The sequence below is a fragment of the Podarcis muralis genome, chromosome 16 (assembly GCF_964188315.1).
Source record: "Podarcis muralis chromosome 16, rPodMur119.hap1.1, whole genome shotgun sequence".
NCBI classification, from domain to species: Eukaryota; Metazoa; Chordata; class Lepidosauria; order Squamata; family Lacertidae; genus Podarcis; species Podarcis muralis.
The window spans coordinates 12,672,235-12,685,097 of NC_135670.1; the positions used below are offsets into that span (position 1 = coordinate 12,672,235).

Consider the following 12,863-nt stretch of genomic DNA (forward strand, 5'->3'; position numbering starts at 1 on the left):
CTAGGAATCCCCGCAGTTGTCGTTTTGTCTTAGGGAGGGGAATCCTTGTGACTGCTTCTATTCTGTCGGTGGCCAAACTTCGGGTACCTATCCCTAGGATGTGCCCGAGGTACTTTACTTCTTGTTTACAGTACTGAAGTTTCTTTGGTGACACTTTGTGTCCCTTCCGCGCTAGTTCAGCAAGAAGGTGTTTACTGTCTCTTTTGCATGCGTCCTCACTAGGGGAGCAGAGGAGGATGTCATCGACGTAGAGAAGAAGGGCGGAGCCAGCTGGAAGGTGGACATCCTGTAAATCTTGGTGTAATATGGCCGAAAAAATTGCGGGGGATTCCACGTATCCCTGGGGCAACCTCGTCCAGGTTAATTGACTGGGCCCCCAAGTGAAGGCGAAGAGGAATTGGCTGGCTGGGTCCAAGGGTATACTAAAGAAAGCGGAGCATAGATCCGCGGCAGTGTACCATTTAGTGTCAGCCGGTATGGCATTCAAGAGGGAATTCGGGTTGCCCACCACCGGGTGGCGGGGTATTACGAACTGATTTACTAGTCTTAAATCCTGCACAAAGCGGTACCGGGCTGGGGCTCCTTCTGCAGATGGCTTTTTTACGGGAAGTACTGGAGTGTTACATGGGGATGCACAAGGGATCAAGATCCCCTTTTTGAGAAAGTCCTCTATCATAGGGGTTAGTCCCTCGATAGCTTCCTTGGGTAAAGGATATTGTTTTGTACAGGGAAAGGGTAAGTCAGTCCTATAGGTGATTTTTACTGGGACTGCCGATAGTAAGAGGCCAACAGAAGTCGATTCGGTGCCCCACAAGGAAGGGGGTAAGTCATTTTCTAGTTCTGGTGGGAGTTCTGGGAATTGCCTGTCAGTCTTTGCTTCCTCTATTATTCCTTGGAATGCGGGGACGGAATCCTCTGGCATATAAAGATAGATTCCCTCTTGGGAGCATTTGATTGTTGCGTTTAACTTGCACAGAAGGTCCCTTCCGAGGAGGTTTACTGGGCTGGAGGTCAAGAGGAAGGTGTGTTCGGCTAATAAGGGTCCAAGGGTAACTTTAGTTGGGCGAGAGAGTGGGCACGTGCGGGGAATCCCATCCAGACCCATAACTTTCCTGGTTTCTGAGCCGGGTTCTAGGTGGCTATCGGTCAGAGTTGAGTATGTGGCTCCAGTGTCCAGCAGACATTGGTATGGGTGGCCGTCTATGTCTATGGTGCAAAACGGGTCTTCTGCGGATAGCGTCAGCACTGGGCAAATAGTTTGAGGTCGGCCGGGATCCCCCTCTAATTGTCAATATGTTTCCTGGTCGTCAGGTGGTGGCTGATTGGGGGGGTGTAGGGGTGGCGCCGTGGCGTTTGTCCAGGGGTGAGTTGCTGGATTTATTGTGGGCATTTGGGTCCTTGGTCCCGGCATGGGTCCGTGGGCTTGGCCGGGAGTGTTTGAAGGTACTTGTGAGTTGTAAGGGGTAGGGGTTGGTCGAGGGGCGTAGGTGGGAGGCAGTTGGTTCCCGTATCCATGGGTCGAGGTGGAGGGCATGCCGTAAGGTAAGTTATTGTTGAGGTAAGGGCAAAATCTTTTTATGTGGCCCTCCTCCTGGCAGTAGTAGCAACCTCCGGCGGCAGGCCCCCACGACCTCTGGGGGTTCAGGGGTCCTCCTCCCCGGGCCCCTCTTCCTCTGCTGAAGCCTCTTCCCCTGTGGGGGTTTGATTCCATGCTGAGAGCCAAGATCTGATCAACCTCGGGTTTGGAATCTCTCTTTTTCCGTTCGTCTCGGGAGTTATAAACCGATTTAGCAATGGAGAGGATTTCACTAATACTTTTTCCATCGTATCCTATCTGTAAGTTCAGGGCTTTTCGGATATCAGGGCAGGCTTGGTCCTTAAAGAAGCCTTTCACTATGACCTCGTGCTGGGGGTTTTCAGGATCGATTCCACCCCAAGTTTTTATGGCTGATACTAGCCTAGTGTAATAATCAGATGGGTGTTCGTTCGCCCCTTGTAAAACGGTTTGGACCTTCGTCCAATTGACGGTACGCTGTCCTGCAGCTTTAATGCCGTCTAAGATCGCTTTTTTAAACATATTTAAACACCAGATTCCGTTGGTAGTATTATAGTCCCAAGACGGTTCGGTACGGAGGCATTGGGCTGTAAGTGCCTCCAGCCTCGCTGGGCGTCCCGCCTGGTAGTTCGGGAGCTCAATTGCCTCCCCCGCTTTGGTTAAAATATCCGTCTTTTCCGCATCGTTGAAAAGAGCGTTTAGGAGAACGTGTACATCTGGCCAGGTAGGGTTATGTGTTGAAAAAATAGCGCTGACCTGGCGGTGACATTTATCCGGGTCATCTCTTAGGGATGGCATCTGATTAGACCAGGTTACCAAATCCGCTGTATAGAATGGCTGATGGGTGTATACCATCCGCGGGGGTCCATCCGGTGCTAGGGGTGGGATTGGCAGAGCCCTTAGGGGCATCTGGGCAGCTGTTGGGTCCGATGGCTTGGGCGCCTCTGAGGCTTCTCCAGGTTTTTCTATGGGGCTTGAGTTTTCCTGGGGAGTGTTCTTTTTTATTTTAGCCTGTTGTCTTGTTAACCTTTGGCTCTTGTCCCCCCGTGCCCCTGTCTCTTCTTCGCTTTCCGACTCCCCGCTTGAGGCGGGTGGTGGAGCATCCCTATAGTAAAAGGGAATGAGCGCTCGCTCCGCCGAGTCATCTGCTGAGTGTCCTTCATAAGGGGGGGGCAAAGGTTGTCTCCCTTGGTTTAGAATTGGGAGCTGGTAAGTCGTCGCTCCCCTCGGAGCCTGAAGCAGTTTCCTAACCGTCTCGAAAGCGGCTAGATATTCTAACTGACGGGGCTTCTCCTCCATCAGGTATTTTCTTAGGTGTTGCAGGCGGTCTTCATTAAAAGAGCCTCCCGGTGGCCAACGTAGCTCGGGTTTTGCGGTGGCCGTGCCATCAGGCCAGATTTCTCTACAGAGGTCCTCTAGTTTCTGTCTCGATAGTAATTTATGCCCGGGGATAGACTTCCAATACGAGATGACAAATTCAAGGGGGGAGTCGGGGTCTCTCTGGGATTCAGATGGCTTCCTGGAAGCCTTCTTCCCGGAGCGAGCCCGCTCATGTTTGGAAGCTTGGGTACCCATTTAAATTCACGCGTGTCTGGGTAAGAGAGGGGAAAGAGAGAGAGAAGGGTCGTTATAGGTTTGGGTTTAATCTGGGTCAGCTATTCTGTTGCTTTGCAACTTCCTAACGGGGTTTTCTTTAGAGAGCTCTTTCTACCTGTTTTCCTTATCCTGTTTCCACACTCTAACACTTTACTGGGGTCTTTCTTCCCACTCTGCCGTGTTCCCGCCCAATCCTCCTGGGCTCCCCTCCTGGCAACCTCCTACCTATCGTACAAACTCAGGAAAAGGGGCCCTACTGGACGCCCGCTCCGTGCGGTGCCAGATCGGGTTGTCCCTGGATAGAATTTGCGGGTCGAAAATCCCCCTTGCTTTCGGAAGCGGGCTCACGCACGATACACGTGTTACGTGGCTCGACCGGTGCGGCTGGGATCGGTGATAGAAAGTAAGACCACTTCCCGCCCCCTTGCCGGGCGCTAGAGAAGTTCGGAAAAGAACTCCAACCCCTTGCTTTCAACTGGGATGTCCGTTGCGGAGAGTCGGCTGTCTTTCAAGTCGGCTCTCTCCGTCTTACCTTCGGACTCCCAATTGGTGCGGCTGGCAGGAGAGCTTTAGAGAAAGAGATAGAGCTCAGAGCCCCCCTTTCGGGCTGAGCGGTGGTCCACAATCTCTCTTAGTAACCGGACCAAGGAAAAGGTGAGAAAGAGCGATAGAAGGAGGGCAGAGATTCAGTTGCCAGGAGATTTCCACCCCTTCCCACCAGTGCACTGGGTTTTATCTATACTCACAAGTCTTCCGCGTTGATCCGATCCCGGGATCGTTGACTAAGCCGGCTGGATCCCTTTTGCTCCCCGGCTGAACTCCTGGGACTCCCGATTACCGCCCGGGAGATGGCCGGAGGTCCAAAGAGTCTTCCCAGGCAAAGTGGCCCGGAGCCGGCTGAAGAATTCGGGGCCCCCGGTCAGCAGCCCGGGAGAACCGCTCAAGTCCCTGTTCGGGCGCCAACTGTTAGCGTAAAAATCTGGGTGCGTACCTACCCTGCCACCCAGCTCGTCGGACAGAGTCCGCGGGTCCTAGCGGAGGAAAAGGAAGCTCAGCCGGACGCAGGAGCAAGATGCTAGATCCAAGTTTATTGGCCAACAGGTTCAAGACGAGATTGAACCCCGAGAATGGGGCAACATAGACTTTTAAAAGTTCCCTCCACATCCCAGGGTACAGTGCGTGAAAACGTCATGAATACATTATGGGAAGGTTGGGTTTCAGAAATTACATCATGAATATTTTACACATGTCATGAATATATTTGCAGAGAGGTGAGGTTACACTGATTAGCATTTGAGACAAAGGAGGGAAAATGTGCAGAGTGAGGGATATACATAAGTAAACATCTCTTGAGTACCGGTGGTGGTTGGACAAAAGGACAGTGATATGCATCGTCTGCCACCTGGCATTGCCCGGAGGAAGGGTTAGGCAGAACGATCTGACAGGATTATGAAGTTCCTGCGTACGTGCGCTGCCGCTTCGGGGATTATGGAGGTCAGGGTGTCATCATGGAGTCCAGGGGGAGCTGAGTTGAATGACACCAAAAGCAAGGAAATCGGAACTATGGTTGATTTTATATGATTTTAGAAAGATTCTGATGGTTTCCAACCTATTCCGTAGTCTCGGTCAAGTCAGAACTAAAGTGGATACATTGTTGCAGGTTTTGACAGGTTTACGAGCAAAAACGGATACATTGTAGCAGGTTTTGATTGGATTAGGAGGTCAGAAGTTTCAGTTCCATTGTCCTCGCTGCGGGGGGCCGTCAGCAGCTTGTCAGCAGGTTTAATGAGGCGTGCAAGAGCTCGCTGAGCTGCCTGAGCTAGTTCTTGCAGGATGAATGCACGGCTGTGATTGGCTAAGGCGCAGCCTGTTTTTTATGAATGGGGATACCTTACAAGAAATAGAGAGGAGAAAGGCTATAGAAAAGATGGGGCTTATTTTCGCCCGCGTGGAGAGACAAAGAGAGCCTTTTATTTACAAGGCAAGACAGGGGTATAGTGTGGTGCTTGTGCAACGGTGTGGGGGCTTGAGGGTTCGAGGCTAGGCTGGTCATCCACTCGAGTCCCTTCAGGAAGCGCAAAGGGAAGAATGGGTACCCCCCCCCCGCCTTCCCGTATCAATCTGGTTTAGTCTCATTGCAGTCAATGTGGCTAAACATGGTTTTATTGCAAGAGGATACTTGGTTTTTATAGGTGGGTTTTGCCTCACAATAATGCTTTAAATATTAATATTGCACATTTCAGATATTAAAAGGATTTGACTTAAACTCAGGAAATCTTACAACAGCCCTGTAATGTAGGTTACTATTATTCCTATATTGCAGATAGAGAGCTGAGACCAGGAGAACTGTAGTTTATCTAAGAAGACCACCTACTGAGTTCATGGCAGAGGTAAGCTTTGATCTAGATATCTCCAGACTCACAGCTTATATACTGCACTTGGTTTTACCAGTCATTTGGTCTGGAATAGACATCCTTCGTTCACTGCAATTTTATAGAAAACCCAGGAGGTGTCATTGCCACCTAATAATAATAATAATAATAATAATAATAATAATAATAATAATTTATTTATACCCTGCCCATCTGGCTGGGTTTCCCCAGCTACTTTATTATTTCATTTGAGAATATTCTATGTTGCCTTCCCATCTCAGAACTGCTCTGTGGTGATTTCTTTTTATTCAAATGGCATTTCAGTCCAGTATGGAGTGATAAGTGGGAAGGTTTTTCTGGGGTGGTCTCCCTTTAATTCGTAGCTTCCTCTTTGTCTCTTTCTTTAAAATCAAGTGTTTTATTTCTCTTCCCTCAATATCAATTTCCAGATGTGAATTTTTCACAGTTCAGTACTGTTAAAATACAATACTAAAAAATAAAATATATAAAGTTCATGAAGCATCTTGATAATACCTTGTGGAGGGAACAGGAACTGACTAAGGAACATCCTACCTATTTTAGAGAGGGCATGCCTGATGATTCTGGGCAGGGCACATGTGAAGATTAAAACCAGATGTATTGTTAAAAAAACACCCGTATTTTGCTTATGCAACCTAAGTCAGGCACCAGAGGGCGCTTGTGCTGTAAGTTTCCCCCCTCAAAACTAGACAGAAAAGGGGGAGGTTCAACCGCTCCCTCCTTTCATGCTATGGTGGGGTGGGGGCAGGAGGTGAATTAAACTAGGAGGTGGTACTGAGTTGCCTCCAGGTCACTTAGGATGTTGCTGCTTGCTTTTTCACTGGGTCATATGACCCTGGATTGAGGTTGTGTGCCAGAGACCCAGTGTCACCTTTGGAGGAAATGTCCCTGAGACTGGAATTAGAGTCAAAGAAGAATGAGATCACAAGTTAGAGGACACCCTCCCACACAGAACCCCCACCATCTCCTGTACTGCTTGCTGCTCTCCCTGCTGTAGTATCTTACAACAATATATAAGATTCTCAGCACTAACCTTTTAACATATGTGACCTTTTAACATACATTTTTACCCCTTTAACTCCACACATTTCTCTCTCATTATTAAGCTTGCGTCATCACCATCTCCTCCTTTTGAAAGCACAAGGACCTAGTGAGATCGTGTGATTTACCTAGGTCACACAGATTAAACCTGTGTTTAGTTCCAGTCCTCTGCTTTGTGACTCAGCTTTCTTCCTCTGAATATTACCTGTATCCTTGTTTTGAATGTATTATATAGCACAAAGCATCATGGTTCCCTGTTAGCCTGCTGGAACCGAAACCCATTCAGAGAAGCATCAGAAGCAGTTAGTGGCTCCAGAGGCCCACAGAGGGGAAGGTGATGAAAACACAAAATTTAACACCAGAGGTGGGGGAACTGTGACCTTCCATATATTGTTGCACTCCAACTTCCATCATTTCTGACCATTGGCCATGCTGACTGGAGCTGATAAGAACTGGAGTCCATCAACATCTGGAGGGCCACAGGTTCCCTACTGCTGCTTTTCACAACCTTGATAATTCATTGTGTGTTTTTTGCCTGAGTTCTGTAAGTGCAGCAGCTTTGCTCAGATTAACACAGTGGTACCTCAGGTTACAGACGCTTCAGGTTACAGACTCCACTAACCCAGAAATAGTACCTCAGGTTAAGAACTTTGCTTCAGGATGAGAACAGAAATCGCACGGCGGCAGCGGGACACCCCATTAGCTAAAGTGGTACCTCAGGTTAAGACCAGTTTCAGGTTAAGAACAGACCTCCGGAACGAATTAAGTTCTTAACCCGAGGTACCACCGTAGTGTCCTTGGTTCACATTATCTCTCTATCAGTTTATCTCATACACTGGAAGTATGCATTAATCTTTATAAAGATGGAAATACTACATTTTTATATATTTGCAAATAGTGTTTTCCTGAACTTGTGAATATGATCAGAGCAAAATGCTTCATTTCTGAATGATTGCTGCCAGAGTCCTTAATGCAGTTTCATGTCTTTGTCTGCATGAACAGCCACAGCCTGCTTTTCAGTCCAAAACTGTGGCCTTTTGATTCTCCTGGCCTTGGATTTTTGTGACAAAAGTTTTGAGGGTGCTCTTCAGCTCTCATTCCTTGGGTGTTATTTCACACATGGAAGCAGTTTCCCTGCAGCTAGGCACAAGTGCCTCAACTCTTCAGGCTCTTTTCTCCCTCCTTTTATGTTAAACAGCTCTTTGACCCAGCCTTCTGCCATTCTATACTCTGCCTTCCACCATTGGGCCCCAAACCACATCCCCCCCCCATCTCTTTTTCCAAGAATTGACCTTCAGTCCAGCTGCTTCCCCTCATTCTGCTCTTCCAAACCTGGAACTACATATTACATTTATAGCTGCAACAGTTCTTCTCTGTTGAGAACTACAGGTCTTCTTGCACTTCTTACGGCTGTTCCAGTTGTAGATCAAGTTGCTAACTGTAATATATGAGCACAGAAAGTATGGAGTGTGAACAACAGGCTGTTTCTCTCCTCTCTGTTTGCAAACTGAATATTGTTGGCTGATATTCAAAAAGCATTCTGGCCTAACTGATCCACACCACCACCAGGTTTCTTGTCCAGCATCTTTCCTTGAGTAGCATCCACAGTCATGGCTTTTATTTTGTAGTTCTTTTTGCAGAGGTGCTGGTGGTACTATTTCCATTTCCAGCCTATTGTACCTATTGCTTTGTGAATGACAAAGCAGCTCAGGAAATGCAGGTATTCCTTCTCTTACTGCTGGTGGGGGGGAGCGCGGGAGGAGGGAGAGAGTGAGCTTCCTTGCATAGCCAGCTCATGTATCCAGTCTCCAGGGGAAAGGCCAAGGTGATGGCAGGAGGAGGGGAGGCTGCATTTCACCACATTGGCTCCTTTCCCAGGCTGCTAGAGACAAGCTCCTGTGTCCTCCTTCCGGAGGGGAGGCATCATCACCCTCCTAGTTGAGAGAGAGAGAGAGAGAGAGAGAGAGAGAAAGAGAGAGAGAAATAGACAAGCTCAGGCAAGAGGGACTAGTGGTTAATCCAAGAAGAACAACATTGCTCTCTACCCTGTACCTCTTCACCAACACTCCCCAGGGAGCAGATTGCTTCTTGCTGTCCGATTCTGCCACCCCCTCCCATCTTTCTTTTCTGTCTGGCATCATCCGTGGCAGCCTCCTACTTTCCCTTCAGGCCTCTCCAGGTTTGGGGTTTCTGCCAGTCAAATTCTATATCCTCTCTTGGCCAGCATGAATGGACATGGCCAGAGGGACAGGCAGCTTGGATCATATCTCTTGTTGCCCCCCCACTCCTCCTCCTGATGAGTAGAGCTGCAAGAGGATGGCTTGGCACAGCTTGACTGAAGGCGCAGCTGCCACTGCTGAAAGCTTAACCCCTCAAGCACCAGGGCATGGGGCTTCATCTCCATCTCCACCCTAAGGGAACAAAAGGGCAAACATTGTGCTTCTTGTGACAGTGGGGTGCTGTAGGTATGGGTGTCTGCAGGCGGCTAACTGACACCATGAAGTCCATTTGCCTGAGCAGACAATTTTTCCTACTCTTTCTTGTTGCCACTGCTATAGTTATGCCACACAAACATGCAGGTTAATAACCTAAACTGGTGTCACTGGTGCTTGGGACTAGCTGGCTCCTTCCCCATCACATTGTGCTAACAAACATTCTTCACCCAGATAGGTTTATGATTTGGGGTGAAAAGGGAAACTTGCACTTCTCCATCCTCCCTGCCACCAAACACTAGCAACCCTCCGCCCCTCACCCCTCGCTCTCCTGGCAGAGGGGGAGGGGGAGGGGGAAGTGTCTGTCTCTTTAAGACTGTCAGGTTGCAGGGAGCAGATGGCATCTGCTTCCAGTCCTTGTTCTTTGTGTGGCTGCACAAAAGAGGGAGCCTGTCTCTCCTGAATTTACCCCCCCCCCCTTTGTGTTGGGGTGGAGCTGGGTGCAGGGAGAATGCAGCTGGGGGAGGTCTGAAGAAGGGAAGGAACCATATTGGGAGGGGGTGGAGCAGATTTATTGCAAAAGTAAACTTGAATTTTCCAGGCCTTTGTGCACTGGGAAAGGGGGAAGCCAGGGACTTATTTTATTGTGGATGCAGCCCCCCACTGCACTGCACAAATGCAACCTCAAACCTTCCCTTTCTTAGCCTCTAAACGATGGGGAGGTGCTGAAGTGGGAAGGTTTGCTGTAGCTGGAAAGCTGGGGACCATCATGAGGAAGGCAGAATCAGCAAAAGAAGAACTAAGTCATTCAGCAAACCCTAGAAGTAGTGGGCAGTAGGCTTATGTGGGTGGGGAAAGATGGGTCTGTGTATCAGGAGTGGGAATGCTATATAGATGAACGGTAAAGCAGTGGTTATGGGTTCTACTTTTCTATAGAGTGGATCTCTCTGTCACAGAGAAGGAGCACTGGGGAGGGATGCATAGGCATTGTGGATTGTTAGTGCATGTGGAATGGACATCTGAGTACAGGGTATACATGCAGAATACTAAATCCAGAGACATGAGAAGTAGTTCAGAGAAATCCATACATAGGTGTGTGTGTGTGTGTGAGAGAGAGAGAGAGAGAGAGAGAGAGATTGCTGTAAAGTATGTGGAATGCTTGGGTAGGAAACAGCTGTAGGCACTGGAGAGGGAGAATATAAATTGGGAACAGCATAGTCTTGTGTGGTGTGTGACTCTCTGCATTCAAGGTGGGGAGTGACACAGTTTGTGGTTTATGAGCAGGAAGGGTATGACTCTTTGTGTAAGGATGGAGTTTATGGAGCAGCAGCTGTGGAATGAGTGTAGCTTTGCAGCAGCAGAGTGAGGGAGGAAGTATGTGATGGCAGGCAGTGGGGAAATGTGATGGTATATGCATAGAGTGATGAAGTAGTAGCAACAGCATGTGACAATAGAGGGAGTGTGTGTGTGGCTCTTTGTGTGCCTAGAGAAGGGAATGCAGGATGTGGAGTGTGACTAGACTTGAGGGAGCATGGCTGTGCTTCTGGATATAGGTGGGAGAGTAGAGTTGTGTATCTGTGTGCAGATGGGGGGGGGAGTGTGTACGTGACCCCAATCAGGCCCTTCCTCTTCCCTCTGCTCTGGGCAGTGCTACAGGCCAGGCACGCTCCCTGGAGGGCAATCAGATCCTTTAATCTTCAGCAGGATGGAAAGCGGCTGGGTCTGTTCAGAGCTCTCACTCTCCCTTGCATCAGTTCCCCCCACCCCTTGTGCTTTGGCTTTGATGTTCAGCTTCTCCATGTTGAAGCAGACAGACTTGGGCATTCATATCCTTGGGCTGCATTTGAGCATGCATGTGCAACGCACGCGCGCACACACACATGCATTATTGGCACATGTTCTCCCATACATGTCCTATTATTCTGTAAATGCTGCAGGGGGAGCAGCTTGTGCACTGAGAAGACTGGAGAGTTTGCAACACTAGTCAGCATCTACTCTAGGCTCCCTAGCCTGCGGGTTCCTCATCCCACAGCCCCAGTGGAGGGAGGGCTGGTGGAGGGAGGAAGGGTAGGCGGACTCATGAACTCTGGGATCCCTGCTGACAGCAGGAGGTTTGAATGGCCTCATATGCGGTGAAGGGACCAGGCAGGCTACTCATTGGTATCTTCTAAATTTAGGAGCCTGATTATAGTTTGGGGCTTGGAAAGAAGAGAGGAAAATACCCACCAAATAGAAATTCAGCTTGGGAGGAGGAGAGCGAAAAGCACATGCTTGCATGAATCTGCATCATGAGAATGCATTCATGATGTGTGAAAGGCACCTGTGCTCCTTCTTTCTCTCTCACACTCTCAAACACGTTATTTTTTCTTGTGCACTCACAGTAACTCCATATGACAGCTGCTCCTGGGTCAATCCCCAAAAAGAGAAATGTAATACAAGGTGTTGTATTTTAATGCAGTAACGTTTACTGGTGTCAAGCTGGAGCATGCAAGCTTTTGAGCTGCACAGAGCTCTTCTATCAAAGCAGAATTAATGGGGGCCAGAGTAAAATGTTTCCCTATAATTCCAAAGCCAATGAAGCAATCTTTCTAATCCTGCATGTATATTCTATGTGTCTATGTGCACACATGCATGAACACACACAGAGTGTCTCTCCTTCTCACTTGAAGTCTCTGCCCTCAGTCAAACAAGGCAGCCGTGCTGGATTAACTGTTGGAACAGAAACACACAGTTTTGCTTTTCCCGTAGGAGCAATTTTCCATTGATTGTGTGGTAATTCATCCCACTTGAAATCAAGAGTTAGACACTTGAGTATTTGCTTTTCTGACTGTTGCAGTAGCAGGACAGTATCCCACTTTCCCTTCATGTCAGTCCAGTTCTTATGGGTGCATTGTGGCAGGGGCAGCATCTTCCTGGCTGGGAGAAAAACAGTGGCCAGATTGTGATAATGGTGGAAGTTGCCAGATCTCAGAACCCTACCAACAGTGCTACCCTGAGAGGGGAGTTGGTGTCTCTTATTTTTGAGCCAATATGGAAGCTAAACCCCAAGCAGGGCATTGAGCCAGCAGGGCTGTGCTGCTGCAGAGAGATACAAGCCACCCCACTGCTCCCATAAGCAAAGATTGTGGTCCTCTTGTCTTAGCCTTGTTGGCTTTCCCTCCAAATCCTGTGTCCTCCTGACCCCACTGCAAACAGAGTGGGTGGCAGGAACAGTGAGCTATAGCTGTATCTTTCTGCTGTTCAAAAGCACAGGGGCTCGCATTAGCTTTATCCATTGTCTAATCATAACCATGGCACGTAATCATAGCAAACCTCTTAATACACACAGATAGTCATCTCCAGCAATTCAACCATTTGGGGGCCTTGTCCTGACCCACTCAATTTACCCTGGTTGTATGATACGAGCAATAAAGGGGTGGTGGTAAAAAATAAAGCACTTCTTGCCTGGTTCTCTCCGCAGCTTGGCAACTGTCTCCTTCCTGGGACAGTAGCCTGGGCTCCTGCTCTCAACCCCACCCCCAGCATGTCACTCAAATAAAGCAAAGGGGGTGGGAGAGGCAGAAGTCCAGCAGGGAGTCAGCAAATCTGTGTTGTGTGGGAAGTGGGCAGACTGGCCCTTTGCTTTTGTGTTTGCAGCTGCTGCTATTGCCACCCAGCCTGGCATTCACATTCTGGTCTTCCTTGCACCACTCCCTCTGCAAAGAGAAATGAGCAGTAGTCAGAAGGAAAAAGCTCCCCTATAACTTATAACTCCTTCTTACTCCCCAACAGTCTCCCTCATGCAGCCATTTTTATAGGGCTGTTGCTGTGTGTGTGTGTGTGTGTGTG

At 48.7% G+C, this 12,863-nt stretch overlaps 1 long non-coding RNA gene across 2 annotated transcripts in view; it reads left to right on the forward strand.

Annotated features, from left to right (window-relative positions):
- Nucleotides 1-12,863, forward strand: part of LOC144325842 (uncharacterized) — a 23,637-nt gene extending 10,774 nt beyond the window's left edge. For both annotated transcript variants that reach the window (XR_013391040.1, XR_013391041.1), the window contains exon 3: nt 5,475-12,863. This is a non-coding gene — a long non-coding RNA (uncharacterized LOC144325842). The remainder of the gene's footprint in view (nt 1-5,474) is intronic.